The sequence below is a fragment of the Pogona vitticeps genome, chromosome 3 (assembly GCF_051106095.1).
Source record: "Pogona vitticeps strain Pit_001003342236 chromosome 3, PviZW2.1, whole genome shotgun sequence".
Taxonomy (NCBI): Eukaryota; Metazoa; Chordata; class Lepidosauria; order Squamata; family Agamidae; genus Pogona; species Pogona vitticeps.
The window spans coordinates 229,128,302-229,149,049 of record NC_135785.1 but is presented as its reverse complement, the minus strand read 5'-3'; positions in this window follow the sequence as shown (position 1 = coordinate 229,149,049).

Genomic DNA, 20,748 nt, shown 5'->3' with positions numbered 1-20,748 from the left:
TGCATCCTTATTCTTGATACCTATACCAGGGGTCTCAAACATGTGGCCCGGGGGCCATTTGCAGCCCCCTAGATGATAGTTTGTGGCCCTCGCCTTGCCTGCCCCCCCCAAAGCGCCCACACATCCTCTGCTGTCAAGAGTAAAAAAAAAAAAAGCCTTGCCTCGCTCGCCGGCTCTCTCCCAAGACAGCACCTCTTGCACCCTCCATCCAGAACCTGTCTGCCGGCTAAGGAAACTCCTGGGCGGCTTCCTTGGGCTCTTGCTCCGCTTGGCGGAAAATCTGAGGTGCCCCAGCCTCACCCAGACTCTGCCTCTAGCGGCCCCCAGGTAAATTGAGTTTAAAACCCCTGCTACTATCGATGCTCTCTGTGGGATTCACACTATTCATTCTTTTCAATCTTGGTATAAGTGTGGTATCTTCAACATTGTTCAGGAATTCTTACTAAGGATGGATTAATATAAGATCATGTTAGCTCTGCCTCTTCCATTGTTTCTTCACTAACATGAAAAGTGATTGTTCTAAAGAATAAACCTTCTTCTAGCCATGCAGGGTGTTCACATGTAGAAGTGCTTGTCTTCATATGTGTCATTTTTATCTGAATGAAGTGGTTAGAGGAAGGTGTGACTAACATGCTCTTAATCTTACATGTTTACCTAACCCTTTTTGTAATGTTGACAAAAAGTGCTGGGACTGAGTCATGGTCAATCTGTTTCCAATTAAGTGGTCTGTTGTTCAACGTCTGTAGGTCAAGCCAAAAGTTCCATTCAATAAGCCAGTTACTTCATCAACAGAGAACAGGCAGAAGCATGGCCATCAGCCAATATGGGTTGTAAAGTTCACCAGAGTCTTAGTAAGCAGAATGGGTGGCAGGAAAGGGTCAGCTACAATAGTTGTCTTTCACATTAAGCTGACTGAGTGAGCAGACTTTATAGCTTGCACTGTGCCTCTCCCAGACCTCTAGCTATTTATAGTGATTTATAAGGAGGATAAAAAGTAGCTATGACTTGAAACAACTTTTAGTGAAAGTGAAAGAAGCAAAGTACCAAAGCAGGACTGCAGTTGAACATTTAAAAGTCAAAAATCATGACTACAGAAGAACACAACTTTAGCACTGGCAATGAATAAACTGAAGTAATTGGAGATTTTGCATACTTTGGCTCAGTCATAGCCAATGAGAAAGTGCACTAAGAGGAAATCAATCTAAAAGGAGACTGCGGCCAAGAAATCAGACGACTCAGAAGGGCAGCAATGAAATCTTTAGAAACGACCAGCAAGTTAAAGATATGTCACTGGAGGCCAAGACCAAGTCATGCACACTCTTGTATTTCTGATCACCATACATGGGTGTGAAAGCTGGACAGCGAAAAAAAGCTGACAGGAAAAAAAATTAATTTGTTTCAAATGTGGTGCTGGAGAACTTTGAGGATATCTTGGACTACCAGAAATATGAACAAGATCAAATCAAGCTTAAACTATCTCTGGAGGCAAAAATGTGGAAACCGAGGCTGTCCTACTTTGGGCACATTGTGAGAAGGCTGGCTTCTCTGGGAAAGACAATGCTGCTGGGAAAGGTGGAGGGCAGCATGAAAAAAAGGAAGCCCAAATACAAGACGAACTGACTCCCTAAAGGAAGTCACAGGCTTGAGTTTGCAAGAGCTGAGCAGGAGCTGAGAACAGGACATTCTGGAGATGGCTCATTCATAGGATTGCAGTACATTGCAGGCAGCTTGATTGCACATAACAAAAGACATATGGAGCCCTGAGATGCTGCTTTTATTTTTGCTGCAACATTTGGAGCTTCTGGCATTCCTGTGGGCAAATGACTCTTAAATCTGCCAGCTTCCCTTTGTCCCTTCACTGGCTGGACTGGTGCCTGGTCTTCTTTTCCAACCTTCTGAGATGATGCTGTCAGTAGGGCCACCAAATTTCCCTTATGCATTGGCTTCTTCTAGTTGCAAGGGATCATCTTCCCCCCCTCTGAAGATGAGGTGAACGATTAAAATTATTTAGAAAGCCTGAATGGGATTCTTGGCTACCATGATGAGCAGGGTGGATTCAGGGAAGTAGGATTGGCTTGGTTCAGCATGTAAGTAAGATCCCTGGGACGTGAGGCAAACGCTTTAGTTGAAAATGGTACAATTCAAAATTGGTGGGATTTTGTTTCACTGAACTAATTTCCATCAAGTCTACTAAATTTCCTCTTAGTGGGCGTTCTCATTGGCTATGACAGATTCCTACTGAATCACCTGTTGTAGAACTGCTGCACAGCTGGTACTAGACAGTTAAAGCTTTTTCTTGCTGATATAAAAGACAACAGTACAAAAAAAGAAGAAGAATCAAATGAACTGGTTGTTGCAGTAAAATACGACAAATGTATCTGCAAATCTAAGTGTGTTAGAACAGTAAGAAGTGGAAATACAGAACCTAGCATAGTTGCTATTGATTTCCAAAATTAAATAACGAGAAAGCTTGTATCTTGCCTGGCTATGCTTTCAGGGTTCTGGGAGTTTTAGTTCTATTACAAAATTGGTAAGAGATAGAAACAATTGTTTGTGTTAGCCACCGAGATTAGTGACATGCCATGTATGGAGACTGCTGATCTCCCAAGTTCAGTAACTGATTGGTTACCTCAGGTGCCAATAGTGGCCAAGGGATTGTGAGAATTTTAGTCCACAGAAGTTACACTATAATGAAATTCTCAAATTTTGTATCTGGCCTTAATATGGTAAATAGGAAAGCCAATTAGATTTGCATAAGCCGGGGAGTCCGAAAAGTTTTAAGGATCAGATCATACTTTTGCACTATTAAAGAGCAGGCCGGGTAGGTGGGGCTCGTCAGCCATGGAAGGCAGCCCATCTAGGAGAAGGAAAACTCCAACCTCAAACCTCCACTGCCTTGTGGCTATATCCACTCATGGAAAAGGCTTCAGGAGTTAACCTAGAGGCAAAATCTGGATCTGGAGTCCCGGAGGCAGTTCGTGTCGTTCTGCCAACTCCTGCGACGTTGCTGGAACCAGTTGTATTGGCTCTTGCCTTTCCATTGGACCATTTCAGCAATGTGGAGAGGGGGGATCTGCTGCTTGGGTAACAGCCTATCCTCCATATTACCTTACCCGGGCTTCATGCTCTGGAGAGGACACTCCTTGATTCAGAGCATGTTACCATAGTCTCTTGAGACTGAAGGATGCCTATGCTATGCTAAGCCTTCTCCAGTGCTTTGACCCTTTGAAAAATTCCCTCCTGCAGAAGTGAGTCTCTCTTGGTATCATGTGTGTCCTTCCCATTTTCTCCTTTCTCACCCCTGATTTACAGGCAATGACATTGCCAGATGTCAATGAACAAGGGTGTCTGTGGGGGATGTACGGGGGTTGCTTTCTTTCCTAGCATCCTTAGCTTTATTATAAACAGACAAGATTTATACTGAGAGATCACTCTGCACCTCCCCACAACCCTAGGAAAAAAATTCTTGGATGTGCTTGTCAATGGCTGAAGGTTAGACATGGTCTTATGACATTCAACACTTGTCATAATCTTGCCACTATTGTGCAGAAACAAGGAGAAATGAAATGTAGCTTTTCCAGAAGGCCAGACATCTTAATGTATCATATGGCAACTAATTAAGCCAGCTGCCATACTATAATGTATTGTTCTTCTTAACAGAGAGCCACCATAATCTTAACTGTTGTGTGGGACTTCTGGCTCTTTAATAATGGAGGTTCGAAAGTTTTTAACAGGAACAGATAAAATAAATACTTCTATAGACTGAGGGGCTGCTGCTCACAGCTAAAAGTCACCCTGCTGCCTCCTTTTCTCCCTATCAGATTTTCTCTGGTTAGAAAAAACAGTCAAAGGAAAAATATAAGAGGGCTCCTAATTGAAGATAGTGATGTCTAGAGACCCTGGAGACTTCAGACAAACTAGAAGCAGCCAGAGTCATGGTAGGGGAAGAATAATTGCTCTAGGACCCTGGGCACTATCCTATCATTATCAGTTATCAATGGCTTTAGCATGTAAAATCATCTTAGAACTGGAAGGGACACCATGGATTATCAAGTCCAACCACTGCCAAAGAGGCACCATGGGGAATCAAACTCCCAACCTCTGGTTCCACAGCCTGATATATAAACCACTGAGCTATCCAGCAGTTCTGTGTTGATGCTTATTTGTCTAGTAACATTCCAAGGTCTGTAATGAGCACAGCACTCAGAAACACGAGATGCAATTATGATCGACTTGCGCCATTTGAGCATCTGAGTCCAGGGTTCATGCCACTGAAAAGGACAGGGCCTCCTGAATTGTGCAGGAATAGGTGAGTATCTGGCTTCTTTCATATTCCAACAACTCTTCGTATTAGCTTTAAGGCATTTATATTTTCAACAAAGGTTTGGAAATACTTACCATGTCTGTCAAAACAGAATACCAAAAATAGAACAGAACACCGAAGTCGAAACAACAAAAATAGACATTTTATTAAGGACATTTTATCATGAAAGTCACCCACCAGCCTTGCTGTTTAAAACCCATGCAATTGAGTTGTTACCCCATAGATGGCAGCAGAACAACATCAATAAAGTTTGAATATTGAAAAAAACCAAAGCAAAGGACTACCAGTAAGCATCTTTAAACCTCATTTTTTTATTTTGTCATTTTACATTAAAAGTCACATGGAAGCAGTCCTACAGAGATACTGACTATTTGTTACCTATCAGAACACTTAGGTATGCATTGAATTGATTCAATTTAAGATGTGATTTTCCCCCCAACATATCACTTTCCTTTACTATCGTGTTTAAAATGTACATTTTCAATCATTTTGGGTTGGTTTTCTTTTTGCAAATCAACATTCAGAATGTAACACTTTCCAGTCCCTTTCATTTCAATCAGAATTTTAAAGAACATGTTTAACTTTCCTGCTCGATTCACAAAAAGCAAAGAAAAACATCCCATTCAACTGAACAGATTGTGTTAAGGGTCTTCCATATTCACTCAAAATTCAAAATGCTGTGAAATTATAGTCACACACTTAACAGATATGTCATTTTGATAATATTGCAGGTAGTATGGTACCCCATGCTAACTGGATAGCTCAATGGGACAGGCAACTGGCTGCGGAGCCAGAGATTGGTTTCCCACTGTGCGTCCCATAGGAGCCAACTTGTGTGGCCTTGAGCAGACTGTACAGTCCTAGGATGCCCCCAGAAAAAGGGAATGGTACTCTCTTTGTGTGCCGCCAAGTTAGTTCTGACTTATGACTACTCTTTCCGGATTTTCTAGGTAAAGGGATGTCATAAGTCAGAATTGACTTGAAGGCACACTATTATGACGTTAGTGCCCAAATCCTAGATGTGTCTGTTCACTGGAATAGATACATGGAATCTACAGAAGCTGCCACTCCACAGTGAAAGGACTGAACCAGCACCATGTATATAGAATTATAGAGCTGGAAATAATCTTGAATGTTATCTAGTTCTTGTTCCAGATTGTTACTATATGTGTCTCCAAGTTGTTCTCAACCTATGGCAACTCTAATAGGGCTTCTGTGGCACATGAGGTGTTTGAGCTTCCAGTGCTATATTCCCCTGATATTGTGCAGCAATGTAGAACCATTTCCTGGTGTTTTCAACTGTGGATACAGAAATACAATATCCCACATTAATTAAACAGAGCTTTTTGAAGAATTAAATATTAATAATGATTGCCCACACATCTAGCTGTTACTCATCCAGTCTGCAAACTCTACTCAGAGTTGAGTTTGCTTGCGAACCTGTAGCTAAAACATCTGACCAGATTTTTTTCTACCCGACCTGTTTTGTATTATGGAAAACTCTACAGAGATTGAAGCCTTGCACAGCCTTATGCCATTTTGGTTGGTTTTACTTAAGATAACTGCCTACCTGAGGATTTTGAAAAATGTGTAATTTTGAATCCAAATCAAGATGGCTTATGATTTAATTTGCCTTTTTGTTATGGCCTATACAGCTGACATGAATAAGCAGTCAAACTTTAACATCTCTGCCCATACCTGGTTGCTGTAACCCTTTATTTTCCAAAGGGAGTTTAAACATCACCTCATTGACAATGTTAGCAGCATATTAAGTTTTCTGGCTGAGAAGAAGTTACGTTGCTGATTTTCCCCCCAATATTTTTATCAATATTTTTATTAATGACTTGGATGAGGGAGTGCAGGGAATGCATGTCAGATTTTCAGATAATACAAAATTGTGCGCAATAGCTAATACCCTAGAAGACAGAAACAAAATTCAAAATGACTTGATAGGATGGAGCACTGGGTGGAAAGCAACAGAATGAAATTCAAAAGGGACAAGTGCAAAGTACTGCACCTCGGAAAAAGAAACCAATTGCACAGTTACAAGATGGGGGATACCTGGCTCAGCAAAACTGTGAGTGAGAAGGATCTTGGAATTGTCGTAGATCACAAGCTAAATACAGCCAACAAATAGAGCCAATTGTTGTAAGGCGCCCAAAGACCTTTGGGTAGTGTGGGCGGCATATAAATTAAACAAACAAACAAACAATTAAACAAACAAACAAACAAACAAACAGTGTCATGTGGCTACAAAAAAGGTAAATGCTATTTTAGGCTGTATTAATAGAAGTATAGTTTCCAAATCCCGCAAGGTGCTAGTCTCCCTCTATTCAGCACTGGTGAGACCTCACCTTGAGTATTGTGTCCAGTTCTGGACACCACACTTCAAGAAGGATGCTAACAAATTGGAACAAAGAATTGGGTATGTTTAGCCTTGAGAAAAGAAGCTGAGGGTTGATATGATAGCACTTTTCAAATATTTTGAAAGGATATCATACAGAGGAAGGGCAAGATCTGTTCTCGATTATCCCAGAGTGCAGGACACGCAACAATGAGCTGAAGTTAAAGAAAGCCAGATTTTGGTTGAATATAAGGAAAAACTTCCTAACAGTTAGAGCAGTACGACAGTTGAACCAGTTATCTTGGAAGTTGGTGACTGCTCCAACACTGGAGGCATTCAAGAAAAACTTGGATAATCACCTGCTTTGATTGTATTCCTGCATTGAGCAGGGGGTTGGACTTGATGGCCCTGTAGGTCTCTTCCAACTTCACTTTTCTATGATTTTATGATTCTATGCTTGGTCTACTCCTGCAGCTACTGCCTTTATCTGTCAGTCTACTACATGTAAATGGGATGTTCTGTGATAATATGCCAGTTATGCATACCTTGGAACTTATTGGATTTAGGTTAGAAAATGCAATGGACCTGCTTCTAAGAGAATATGCATAGTCAAAGAGACTTGTCTTTCATCAGGTTGTACTAGGCAGAGCAATCATGTAATTCATATATGTTACAGGGACATTTACAGTATTGATGCCTTATTGTATACTATCCCAGTATAATTGTTGGGGAGAGAAAAGTATCATTACAAAGACAGAGAAAACTACTGGATGTACCTCCAGTGGCCAAGGAAACACTCCTGTTCCCCTGTATGGTTCTAAACCCACTGCTTCAATTTTAGCCATTCATGAAAGAAGTTAGTTTTTCCATAGTGATGCCTCCGGGACAACTCCTGATCCCAGACACAACAAACTTTGCAATGCTACAGCAATCTCAACAGCAGTGTCTCTCAACCTTGGGACCCTCAAGGGGGTTGTGGGTCATCTTATATGTAGCTCTTGACTTTTCAGAGCATGATATTAAAGTTAGTGTGTATATGTATGTATGTGAAGGAAGCCCTTTAAGTAGGGTTGCCAGATACATGTGTATGAAAAGGAGGATCTGGAAACGCACTCTGCACATGCCTCAGAGTCAGGAGGATCAGGGAAGAAGGGGGGGGATAAAATTGCCTCCTCTTTCCAAGCTTTAGGAGGAAGGAGGGACCAGACTGGCCCCTATTTCCCTGGCTTTGAAACACCCCCCCCCAAACCGCAGAACAGTCTCCCCTCCAGCAGGCAAGCAAGTGCACTCACTTCACACTTCTCCCGTCCACTCATCTCTCTCACACCTTCCTGCCTTATTCAGCTCCGGGCAGAAGCAGCCATCCACAAGCCGGGGATTGATTGCCCATGGTTGTTCTATACAGCCCTAATCAATGAAGCCACCTTATCTCTGATCTCTGAACCAACTGGAGGATTTACAAGTGCCTCAACCAAGTAAGTAACAGGGAGCGGTTCGGCTGCAGGGGGTGGGGGAGAGGGAGAGGTGGGGTGGAGATACAAAAGCTGGGCATTTTAAAGTTTTTTAGTTTTGCCTGCCGGATGGAGGACATAACCTTGAAAAGTAGGACATGTCCTCCTTTTGCTGGATGTCTGGCAACCCTATCTTTGAGGGAGAAAGAAGCCTCTACTTTCTGAGATGGGATGACCCTGAATATATTTTACGAGAGAGAGAGAGAGAGAGAGAGAGAGAGAGAGAGAGAGAGAGAGAAATGCCATCTAAAAGATACAACACCTGCAGCCTTTGCATGAAAGGAACTTAAACCATCTCAACAGCATCCACCCAAATATACAATTCACCATGGAAAAAGAAATAAGAGGGCCAACTCCCTTTCTTAGATGTCATGGTCATACGCAAAACCGACCTCCTACTGGGACACAAGGTCTACAGAAAACTCACCCACACAGATCGGTACCTACGCAAAAACTCCATCCACCACCACAACAAAAAAGAGGCATATAATCAAAACACTGGTAGACTGTGCAAATCAGAACTGTGAAGCTTAATTTCTCAGCACTCAACCATCTGAATTGGGCCCTACAGGCAAATGGCTATTCCAAGAATGAAATCAAAAGAGCCATCAAACGAAGAAAACAACTACAAACTGAAGAGGAAAAACAGCCACCCACAAATAAAGTATTTCTGCCATACATCAAAGGGGTCACGGACCGCATGGGGAAACTTTTGAAAAAAGCACAACTTACAAACAGTATTCAGACCCCCCACAAAAATACAACAAATGTTATGGTCAGCAAAGGACAAAAGGGACCCCCTCACCACTGCAGGAGGATACTGTACCTTGCAGTTGTGGACAGGTATATATTGGAACCACAAAATGCAGCATTCACACCAGAATCAAAGAACATGGGAGACACTGCAGACTAAAACAACCAGAAAAATCAGCAGTAGCTGAATATGCCCTAAAACAAGCTGGACATCAAATTCTATTTCAAAATACTGAAGTACTGGACAACACCAGCAATCATTATGTTAGACTGCACAGGGAAGCCATTGAAATCCCTAAACACCAGCAGAGCGTCAACAAAAAAGAGGAAAGTCTAAAACTTAACAAGGCCTGGCTCCCAGCACTGAAAAATACAGCGTGCAAAAGGTCAACAAACTCTACCCAGCCACAAGGACCAGGGATCACTGCACAAAAACATCAGTTAACAACACCCATCAATCATAATGACAGCTCATCTCTCCCCCTTATCACAACAATATATCCACAACAAAAACACTCTGATCACCATAGTCACCCAGTTTCCTGAAAAGGACAAAAGCTGTTCCCACAGCTATAAATATTCAAATATCCAACAAACTGCAACAGAGCACAGAGTTCTGAATCCTGTCATCTGAAGATGCCAGCCACAGAGACTGGCAAAACATTAGGAAGAAAAACCTTAAGAACACGGCCAAACAGCTCGGAAAACCCACAACAATCATCGGATCCCAGCCGTGAAAGCCTTCGAGAATACAAAGGAATTTAAACTAAGATACTTCACTTTGGGATATCCTAAAGAAGGAGAAGAAGAAGAAAAAAAACCCTCCTCCACAACAAAGCCCCGGGAGGGGAACACTAAAACAAGTGGCCTGTCTTTTTTTCAGTGGATGTAAGGAAAACTTTGTGCAGGTTCTGAGGGGCAAACTCTCTGTGCAAAGGTTGTATCCCCTCTGTAGGTACTCCAATGTCCTTCCACCTCCTGACCCATCTTCAAAGTCCTTTGGTTTCTCTTTCCCCTACCTTTAACCTTCCCCAGCCTATTCCCTCCCTGGTTTTGAAATGGTGGAGGATTCGGCATCAGAAGACGTAGGAGGGTGAGTAGCAGCATTGTTGATGGGGCTGCCATGTCAGGGAGCACTGGTGATAGCCTATTAATGCAAATATGATGGGGGAGGAGATGTCACTAGACTCCTACAAAAGTGAATTCAAAAACATAGGGAACCACTGCTCTACAGTATTAGGTACTGTATCAAAGGCAGTCAAGATTCAGATCCTGAGGTTTTCCTTAGATATTCACTTCTGAATGCCTGGTGTGTCTGTGTGCATGCCTGGGGTTGACTTGTTCACTCTGATGATGCCCCATGTGAGCCAAAACTGAGGTATAATCATCTCGGGCCTCCAGGGGTCTGTCCTCATTGTGTATAGAGTTCTCAACACTGAAGTGGAAAGTCTGGTGGGTCGGTGTGCTGAGGCATCTCCAGCAGTAAAGATATAACCTGAGTTTTGCCAAGATAATAAATGCTTTGCTGTACCCTATAGCTGCCCCCAGGCCCATGTATACAGAACCACTTTTAATTTACACTGTGATTTTTAGTTTTGCCTGTTTTGCTTAGCTGAATTCACACAGTATAACTTTATGAGAGGCTGGTTTCTCCCAGGAATTTGAGCATAGCAGACAAATGTAACTACAGTACTTTAAGAAGCTCCCTGTACAGGGAGATGTAACTGTTCCAATGAGAGATTATAGCATTTGCTGCATATGATTAGCATCTTAAAAACAAAGTAAGGGAACAAACAAACAAACAAGAAGGAACTTCTTAATACCTTGTGTGAACTTCTGCAAATCAAAATTAATCTACTGTGCAAAAAAAGATATCATCCTTGCACAGGAACTGCTCTTCAGCAGGATTTTAAAAATTAATCCTTTATAATATACATGCAGGTAGTAGTCTGTAACCTCTTCAATATGGGCAATTGAACACAATAAGCTGGCAGCATCTTTAGAAGAGGCTCCAATTCACTTTTTCCTCAGAAAACCAATGAGTCTGCTTATGCCTTTAGCTATTGCCATAAGAATTAAGTAGGACAGCAGCCTACTGTTTTAGTAGGCATACTGAACAATAAAACAGATCAGGAGAACTATATCCAGGAAGCTGTTTTTTTAAAAATTGGGGTGCCTAATTTTTTGCCAGTAAACAGATCTCTGCCGTTTGGGTCCATTTCACGTAATTTAGTTATATAATGCATAATTAAATTGTTGCCAGTTGGTATTTTTGCTCAGCATGGGAGGCACTGTTTTATGACTAGACAAGCATAACTTTCTATTTCTTAGCACTAAGTAAAATCTTTTGCGGTGCATTCCTATACATGTCTGTTTAAAAATGAGCCTCACTCAATTCAGATAAGTGTCTATAGTAACGATGCCTGAAATACATCACCATTAAGTCTCAGTCAGTCACATTTAAGTATGCAGTGGTGGTGTTACCTTTGGATGTTTGTCAAGCAACCAACAATTCAATCGTACTCATCTTGCATCTATATACATGTACACCCAGCAGATTAGTAAGCCCATCATTGCTGATTCAGAAGTAAGTAGCATTGAATTTCCCCCCCCCCGCTGTCCCCATTGCCTCCCTACCTTTTGATGCTGCCGCCTCCTCCTCTGCCATCTTGGGAGGTAGCTTGGCTTGTGAGAGTCACATGGGCTGTCTATCAAGATGGTGGTGGTGGCAGTGGGGGTGGCGGCAGTGGAAGTGATGGCAGCAAAAGTTAGGGAGGCAATGGGGGCACTGGGAAACATTTTTAAGAGACCATTTTATAGGGCTGACAAACCAACAAACCAATTTGTGGTTTGTTCACGAAAAGTTCAAAAATTTGTGATTCGTGGACATCAATGAACCACAAACCAAGACAAACCTCCATTTTGCTGGTTTGTGCCCATCTCTAGTCATGGACATTGCTGCAATGATCTCATGTCAACATTCTGATAGCATGTAACATGCTATACCATCTATGCACAAGTTTTAAAAAGTAATACAATAGATGCCTTTAGTGCAGGTTTCTTTCCTTTCTCTCCCAGTTGAAACAAATGCCACGATCCAATCAGAGATAGATACATTTTAGCTTCATTGTCTTCCACTGTCTTCAGTTAAGTTCCATAGACTTAACTATCTCCCATTGAAATCAGGGGCAGCTAAAAATGCTTTATTTGGCTGCCTTGTATCTAACAAAATTATGCATAGGATCATACATATGTTGGCTTACTGGCAACTATAATATGTGAATTGGTTCAACAGGAAATTTAGAAATATACAGTGATTGCAGAAACGGCTTGAAATCACAAGAATGGTATGCCGCAAAGCTGGCTTCCAGTTTTTATTCATTCCCACTAGGTGGCAATCAACTCTCAGAAATGCAGAAGGCTGCCCTTGGTAACTTCTTTGCAAAAACTGTCAAAGCTCGTTTGTGACTCGTTTAAAGAAATGGCAAACTTTTCTGGATGGGTTCAGTGGATAAATAATGGTCTCATCCCCATCACTTGAATTGACAGGGAACTGATGCCAGGTGACTAGGTTTCCATGCATGATTTCAGAATACAGATCACATAGAAGCTGGTGAAAATGGTTTAAAATGAAAATGACCATTTCGTATTGATGATTCTGTAAAAGCATAGATGGAGAATTTGGAAATGCAGTTTCCCTATAAGCAATTATTCATGGACCATGCCGCCTCCTCCTCCTCCTCTTCTCATTTATGTATTATTGTTTTCTAGTATATCGTACAGGAAACCAGACTGGATTCAGATGAAGGAGGAGTGGAAGATATATCAGTAATTTAAGACATGCCGATGACACCATCTTAATTGCAGAAGCAGCAATGACTTGAAAAGACTTTTAGGGAAAAGATTTTTAGACTAACATGCCAAAAAAGGATTGCAGTTGAACGTTAAGATGACAGAAATCATGACTACAGAATAATTGCATAAATGTAGCACTGACAATGAAGAAAATGAAATAGAGATTTTTATATTCCTTGGTTCAGCCATCAATCCAAAGGGAGACTATAACCAAGAAATCAAAAGAAGACAGACTAGAAAGGGGAGCAATGAAGGAATTAGAAAAGATAATAAAGTGTAAGGATGTGTCACTGGAGACCAAGGCCAAGGACATCCACACTCTTATATTTCTGATCACCATGTATGGGGTGTGAAAGATGACAGGAAAAAAATTGATTCTTTTCAAATTTGGTGCTGGAGAAGAGCTTTGCAGAAACTCTGGACTGCCAGAAAGATGAACCACATCAAATCAAGCCTGAACTATCTTTGGAGACAAAAATGTTGAAACTGAGGCTGTCCTACTTTGGGCACATTATGAGTAGGCAGGATTCTGTGGAAAAGATGATAATGCTAGGAAAGATTGAAGGCAACAGGAAAAGACCAGATATGAGATGGGCTGACTCTGTAAAGGAAGCTACCGGGTTGGGTTTACAAGAGCTGAGCAGGACAGTTGAGGACCGGTCATTTTGGAGATAATTCATTTATAGGGTCACCATTAGTCGGCAGTGACTTTATGGCACACAACAGCAACATAATTTATACAATAATAAATAAGATGACCATCTTCTAGCTTAAATTTAGAAGCATTCTGCCCCTGAACATGATGCTAGCCTTCATATATACTCCAAGTAATCCATAGAAAAACCTTGTGAAGTGCATCACTTGGAATTGGACTGGGAAGTTCTGAGTTTAGAACCTCCCCTGGACAAGATGCTCACTTACTGATTTGGGGCTAGTTACAAAGCATTCAAAGGAACATTCTAGGAAGGGGGCAATTATGGTAGCATGATTTGTGTACACGATAAAAATCTCAGTGCAACACAGTATGTATATGTTAAAAAAATCATAGCCATGCAGGATTCATCCTCTTTGTGTCTAATCACAGTCTCTCTGCTCTGTCCTAAGAGGGCTGATAGGAAGATAAAAATAAGCATGAGGCACATGTACACTTAACTTGAACTTTCTGGAAGAAAAGCAGGGCATTCTGTGCAGTAGAGCTGAGACTGATGGATAGCTGCCCTATTCAAGTGGGACTTGCATCAAAACTTTTCAGTTTATCTCCTCTCCCAATAGGGAGACAGTGTTCAATATGTGAACCAGCCATGTCCTTGAGCAGGCTAGTGAAGTCTCTCAATTCTTCCCACTCCATTTTCCAGCTTCCTTTTTGAAATTATTCATTAAATTCCATGGTTGAGAAGCATTTAAAATCATCATTAAAAAAAAAAAAATCAAAACACAATTCTTCTCCATTTTTAATTGTTTCTGTACAGTACTTCTGCAAATCTCTATGTTCTCCTTAACATACAACTGGATGCAAATGCTCTCCTTTCTCAGTCTTTGGTTTCTTTTCTGCTGGAATTCACCACAGGAGTCTGCAGTTAGAGGGAATGAAGAGGCTTCTCACATGTAAATTGCTTTATAGCTGGTCTTTTGGTCTTCAGTGGACACATTTTGATAGAGGTCACTGTTATTCCATTTTAGCAGTTCAGTTGTGGAGCATGACCTTTGCTTGTTCAGGACTCCCAACAATGCAAGCATATAGCTTGAAGTATGAATCCAGCTGGATTTCTGAGAAAGAGGCATTGGTTAATGTAAGGAAGTGACAATCTCTCATCTCATTTTCCCAATAAAAATTGTTCTTTAATGAGAGACAGTTTTGGGTTGGACAACAGAAGAAAGGGGTGAAACCTCCCACAGCTTTACGACTAATTACTACACTCCTAATTATAGCAACCTTCACCCCCACAACTATTTCAGGAAATACAAAAGTGGCCAGAATCTTATTAGTAGACCCAGTTAAAGTAGTTCAGTTGGGTCAATGGGATTTACATAAGTGTCAACTAACTTTTAACATTTGATTTGAGAGGTCTACTTTAGCTGGGACTAGCATTCAGAGTAAGGTCAGGACTTAACATTCGTATGAATTTCCCATCACATGTATTTTGGCCCTAAATCCACAAGTTTTTTTGAAAGTTAACGACTAAAATGCTCCCCCCATCCAAATAGCAGGGGTTTCTTTGTTTTTTACTTGTATGACAAAACTAGAAGTGAATGACAAAGCTATTAACCATAGCCCATCCACCCCCTCTTTTTTTCACCTCTGTCCCCTCAGCATTCTGGAAATGGAAAGAATGCATTTTGCTATTAATGCATTTCCAACTACATTTAGCATGAATAATAATGATCTCATTAAGGGTAGACAAATCTGTTTTTTACATGGGGTGCCTTGAATTTCCATAGATAAATTGAATGTTAGCCTTTGAGTGAGTACAAATGCGTAGATAATTAAAACTGCGATTAGCCAAAAAGAAGGTGAAAAATTAGGGTCAGAAGGAAACTATTTGGAATCATACACCTTTGCCCTTAGGTTTCTGCCAGTCAAAGTAAAGTTCTAGCTGGTTTTGCAGGGGGGGTTGACAGTTGAGGTGCAAGCAGGGGTGAGTGGTTTTCTCTCCCCTCTTCCACACCAGAGCAATTCTCAGCAAAAGAGAGAAAAGGCAAGGCAATATTTTCCACTTGGATGTCAATGACAGGCTGTGTAGAACTTGGAAAAGCTACTTTTGTCACTTGCAAGCCCCAGAATATCTGAGAATTGACACTAGTTTTGCTGATTAGGAAATTCTGGAAGTTGCATTCCAAAATTGGGGTGAGTGGGTTGTTTTTTAAAGATCTGGATGCTGTGTATGAAGGAGGCTCAGCCCCATATTTATCCTGCCCCTAGCGATGTTGGGCCATCTCTGAAGCAGGCAGCAGGCTGCTGCTGGGGGCCATTGATAATAATCATAAAACCAATTTACATAATTTCAGATACTTAAATCTGCTTTTACTCCTTTATTGTATCCTTTAAAAAAAGATAAAGTGTGGTAACTGCTGGATAGCTCAGTGGTTTAGGCAGGCTGAGAGTTCGATTCTACATTGTAGCTCCTTGAGAAGGGCCAGACTCAATGATCCATGGGGTCCCCTCTGGCTTTGCAGTTCTAAGATTATTATTATTATAAAATTATACAACTCCATTTGTTCTCATTAGAGTAATCCATATTTATATATATAAATTAGCATGTACAAATTATGTCTTTTTTGATAATGTGTAAGTGCCCATTTAATCCATCTCATACCTCATGCCGGAAAAAGGTGGGGCAAACAATTTCCCCATTCAAGAAAGGTGAGAATTTCATTTCATTTTTACCAGAGGCTTCCAAAACATCCAAAATTCCAATGTGGGAAAAAGTGAAAGTGACAGACTTGCCTGATCTTGTCCATTCAACCTCCCTGAAAAAAAAAAGCTGTGGTTGGGAAATGGGCCAATCATCTTTTCCCTAGTCCTTGTCTGTTCCAGATCTCCACATTCCAAAATGGCTTGGCAACAACGAACTTCCAAGAAAACAAGAAGGGCCAACAGCAGGAGAAGTGTCTCAGATATACAGTATGGATGCAAGGCCTCTGGTGATGGCTTACAAAATATAGCAGCGATGGAGACTTGAGTCGTGGGACTCATTGTTAAGTTGGACTTTCGTTGTACTGGTGACTTGACTTGAACTCGACTCATGACTCAGAACCCATCCACCCCTCCCTCTTTTTTCTGGGGAGAGAAAAAAAACTTGTTTTTAATAGGGACTTGGGACTTGGTAGGGAAGACTCAGACTTGGAGTTGGGAATTGGATCCAAAGACTTGCCAACATCCCTGCAATATAATACAAAATTAGACGACATTGGCTGAAATCCTGTTGCATTGTTATGTATGCGGAAAGGAAATGATGTAACTTTAATTGCTCTCTAAGCACTTTATGTGTCGCTGCTAGAATTCTTAAGCAGATCCCAAGCCTGCAGACACAGGCACTCCAAATAATACCCAGCAGTGACTCAACAATTGCCAGCTAGAATAAACTGAATGTTATGCCATTTGCCTTCCACATATATAGCAAAGGAACAGGTTTTAGCCACTAAACCAGGCTCCTCAACTTTTATCCGCCATATTAGCTTTTCAGCCCTGACTGCTGGTTTATTTTCTATATTGTAGGCTGAAATGAGTTGACCCCACCTCTCACAACTTTTAAATTAGCAACCAGAAGAAAAAGCATGTAAAACATATTTTCAGGCAAGCATACATGGAACTGAATTCTGCACAAGCCAGTCAAAAGTGGGCTGTCTTCCTTCCTTCCTTCCTTCCTTCCTTCCTTCCTTCCTTCCTTCCTTCCTTCCTTCCTTCCTTCCTTCCTTCCTTGGTGGCCAGATTAGATTTTAAAGCAGCTGGAGGTGGAAACAGGTTCTCACTCAGGAGACAGTGGTCGTTGAGGAGTTTCTTAGCTGGTGCTGTGGTTAAGAGGCCAAACCATTGGGCTTGACACAGGGAGAGGTGGGTTGCGTGCTTTCTTTTGGTGCTGCAACAATGTTCAGAAATAAGATAGCAGCAGTGGTGGGAAATGGAAGGAAGAAAGAAATCATGACCAAGGAGCTACTTATCCTAACTCGCTGCCCAGGACAACATTTCCCTTTTGACCCAGATTCTCCCTTTTGGCCTACTCAGTCTGGAAGCTCACTGGTTCACTTCTTTTGGGTTGCACACAATCTCTCAGCATAACAAAACTAATGAGGTTGTTGTAAGACAGATGGAGGGACAGCCTTGTAAGGAATCCTCCATTAACTTCTTGGAGGACAAATATAAGTAAATGAGTAAGTGCATAAATAACAGCTGTGACCAAACCAGGGAAATATTCCCTAGTTATACCCCTCTTAGATCGTTGCATACATTTCTGGTCACATGACACACATCCATTATCAAATTATTTACAGAGCCAGCAGTGGAACTGCAGTTTATTTCCTCCTTGCCTGGAGGCTTCTGTTATTTTGTTTTGATGGCATTTCGATATATTCTTTAGAGGTGTGACATGTATGCATAACCCTATTGAATCTTTTCTGAAGCCAAGTCACTGGGAAAGGCAGCCGTCATTATTGCTGCATGGCTGACCTGCTATAATTTGATTTATTTTTATTTTTTCACAGTTGGTATGTTGATACATTGGTAAACCTATGTCAATGGTCAGGTACGCCAGGGCATTGGGAAATATTGCATCATGACACCTACTGTTTGGCAAGTGTCACAGCCCTGGATGGGGGTGCTGGGTCCATTGAATGCAATGCAGTTCTTCCAGAGGCACCAGTGCAACAGAGGAAATTTAACCAAAGAGGAACCGATATCTGACCTATCGATGTATAGTTTAATTTTTTAAAAATTGAAGTAAGGGGCTGCAGTGCCAATGGAATCAAGACCAAAAATAAATCAGTATCATCGTGTATGGTGCCATAATGATTCAAATAGGAGAAAATGAATTGGTAACATTAAAACACATCAGGATGTTTGTCCAGGTATATATAGCACATTACCGAGATTAAGTACAACAAAGGTATGGAAAGTATCATTACACCAAGAGAACATTTCTCTGGTGTGGTCACAACCAAAATCACATTGAGATATCACAAATTTAGGTGTCCACATCTCTAGCTGCCTCTCCTAAAGGTGAAAAAACAAATGGTGTGAAAATATTATATCACTATTTAGTAATATTATGAGGAATCTGTGGACATCTAGAAATGGGAATATAGTTCCTCATGAACATTGACTCTTGACTGTGTTGGCCTGGAGTGACAGGAATGAGAGTCTAACAACACCTGGAGTAATGACTCCCTTGAGAAACCCCAGGGTAGGATGTTAACTTTAGCCCTCATTTCCCCTCATTGTACTCAGTGGCTGAAATCTTGTTGCTTAGCCTAGTAAGTCACAACAAGAGTAGGCCCATTGAATCAGTAGAGTTTACAGAGAATTAGAATATCAATCTTCCCACTGATTCAATGAGCCTACTATAGTTGCAACAAACTACTACACTAAGCAACAGGGTCAGCCTATGTGTGGAAAAAAACCCTAAATACACTCTTATCCCCCTTTAAAAAAATTATATAAAGCATCATGTTAAGTTTTTATGGATTATCCCTAAACAGAAAGAAAAAAATTGGTATATTGGCTACACTTGTAAGGTATAGCAATTTTTCAGTCATTCAGCATACGGAATTCTCTTTTCATGTTTCTTCAATGGATATAAACATCAGTAAAGTTAAAGAAAATACTTAAACATAATGACAAGCTTCATTCAAGTTAATGCAAAAGTAATCTTCTTTTTCTACATTGCCTGGCAGCAAATTCATATAAAAGATTATCAAAAGTAATTTCTCATACAGAGAACTTGATCTTAATTTATTTTAAATAAAGGAGAATATGGAGAATGGATTTTCTTCTTCACACTTTGAAAAGGAAAGAGTTAGATCAAGACAGAAAACTATGGCAAGCTTTTAGAATAGTAAATGGAGTAACTAAGTCAACAGCTGTGTATGTTTACCATGTGCTGTTGGATGCAATCTGTGTGTCACCTTGCTCATCATTCAGGCACCAGCCCCATATACTATGAAAGAATACCATCCTTAAAAACCATAATAACATGTACCCTCCCAATAGTCTGTGTGTGGAACTATTCAAAGAAGAATATATGTATACATTAATACTCTCACACTAGGACATTTCCTACCTCCTCCACCCCATCTTGTGGAACATGGCACTTTGAAGTTCTCACATTTATGGCCAATATTCAGGGGTTTGCTGTTTATTTTGATTCAGCAAGGTGCACAGGGATAGACTTATTTTCTGTTGACGTTTGTCACAGGTAGGTCACTGTAAGTACGGGTACGAAGGTCCTGACTCCAGGCCCATTTTCCTAAGCTTTCTTCTCTTCTTCGGGGTCCTTCCATTTACTATTACTTTCTAAATGGGAGGCTGGGTTTCTCACAGTGGGAATTTATCCCCCTGTAAAAGCAAATAGGCAACAGGGCAGAGGACTTATCTATCAATCAATTGTCTTAGACAGGTGACAGAACTGAAAGATGGGCTACTTGTTTAAGGAAGAGCAGCAGACTATGCCAAGTTGCTTTCCTCTGGATCAGTGTCATCTTTTCCAAACTCTCCAGTTCTTAGAGTCAACCTTCTCCTTCTCTCTCCTCCTGTTTAGATTTAATCTCTTCTAATGTCCTCCCCTCACAAAATCCAGAATGTCTCCCTTTTATTTCTAATCATCTCTGATAGTTGCTACTATTGCCTCACCTCAGTTTTTCTTTCTTGGTGCTCTCCTTCACCCTGCTAGGCAATCATGGGGTGGTGCAGCATCTTTTCTTTGGACGCCATGGCCTCCCTGTGACTTCTTGGCAAAATACTTGGAGGTTGTTTTGGGAGCTTTATTCCCCTTTCCTATTTTATTGGCTGGCCCTGCCATGGATTCACCTCTTGTGCAGGTAAGAAGGCCAGGCGTTGTTTGAATGACAATGTATTTTCTGACCACAGAAAATCTCACTGTATTGCAGGTTAGAAAAAATGTCCCACACTCTTGTGAGAGCCTCCCGCCAACCTAGCGGTTCGAAAGCATGCAAATGCAAGTAGATAAATAGGGACCACCTCGGTGGGAAGGTAACAGCGTTCCGTGTCTAAGTCGCACTGGCCATGTGACCATGGAAGATTGTCTTCGGACAAACACTGGCTCTATGGCTTGGAAAGGGGGATGAGCAGCGCCCCCTAGAGTCGAACACAACTGGACAAAAATTGTCAAGGGGAACCTTTACCTTTTACCTTGTGGGAGCAGAATCCTGAGTGTCATACTCAAATATATAAAACCAGAAAACGCAAGGGGGAATAAAAATGAATTAAAACAAAATAAAATAGAATAAAT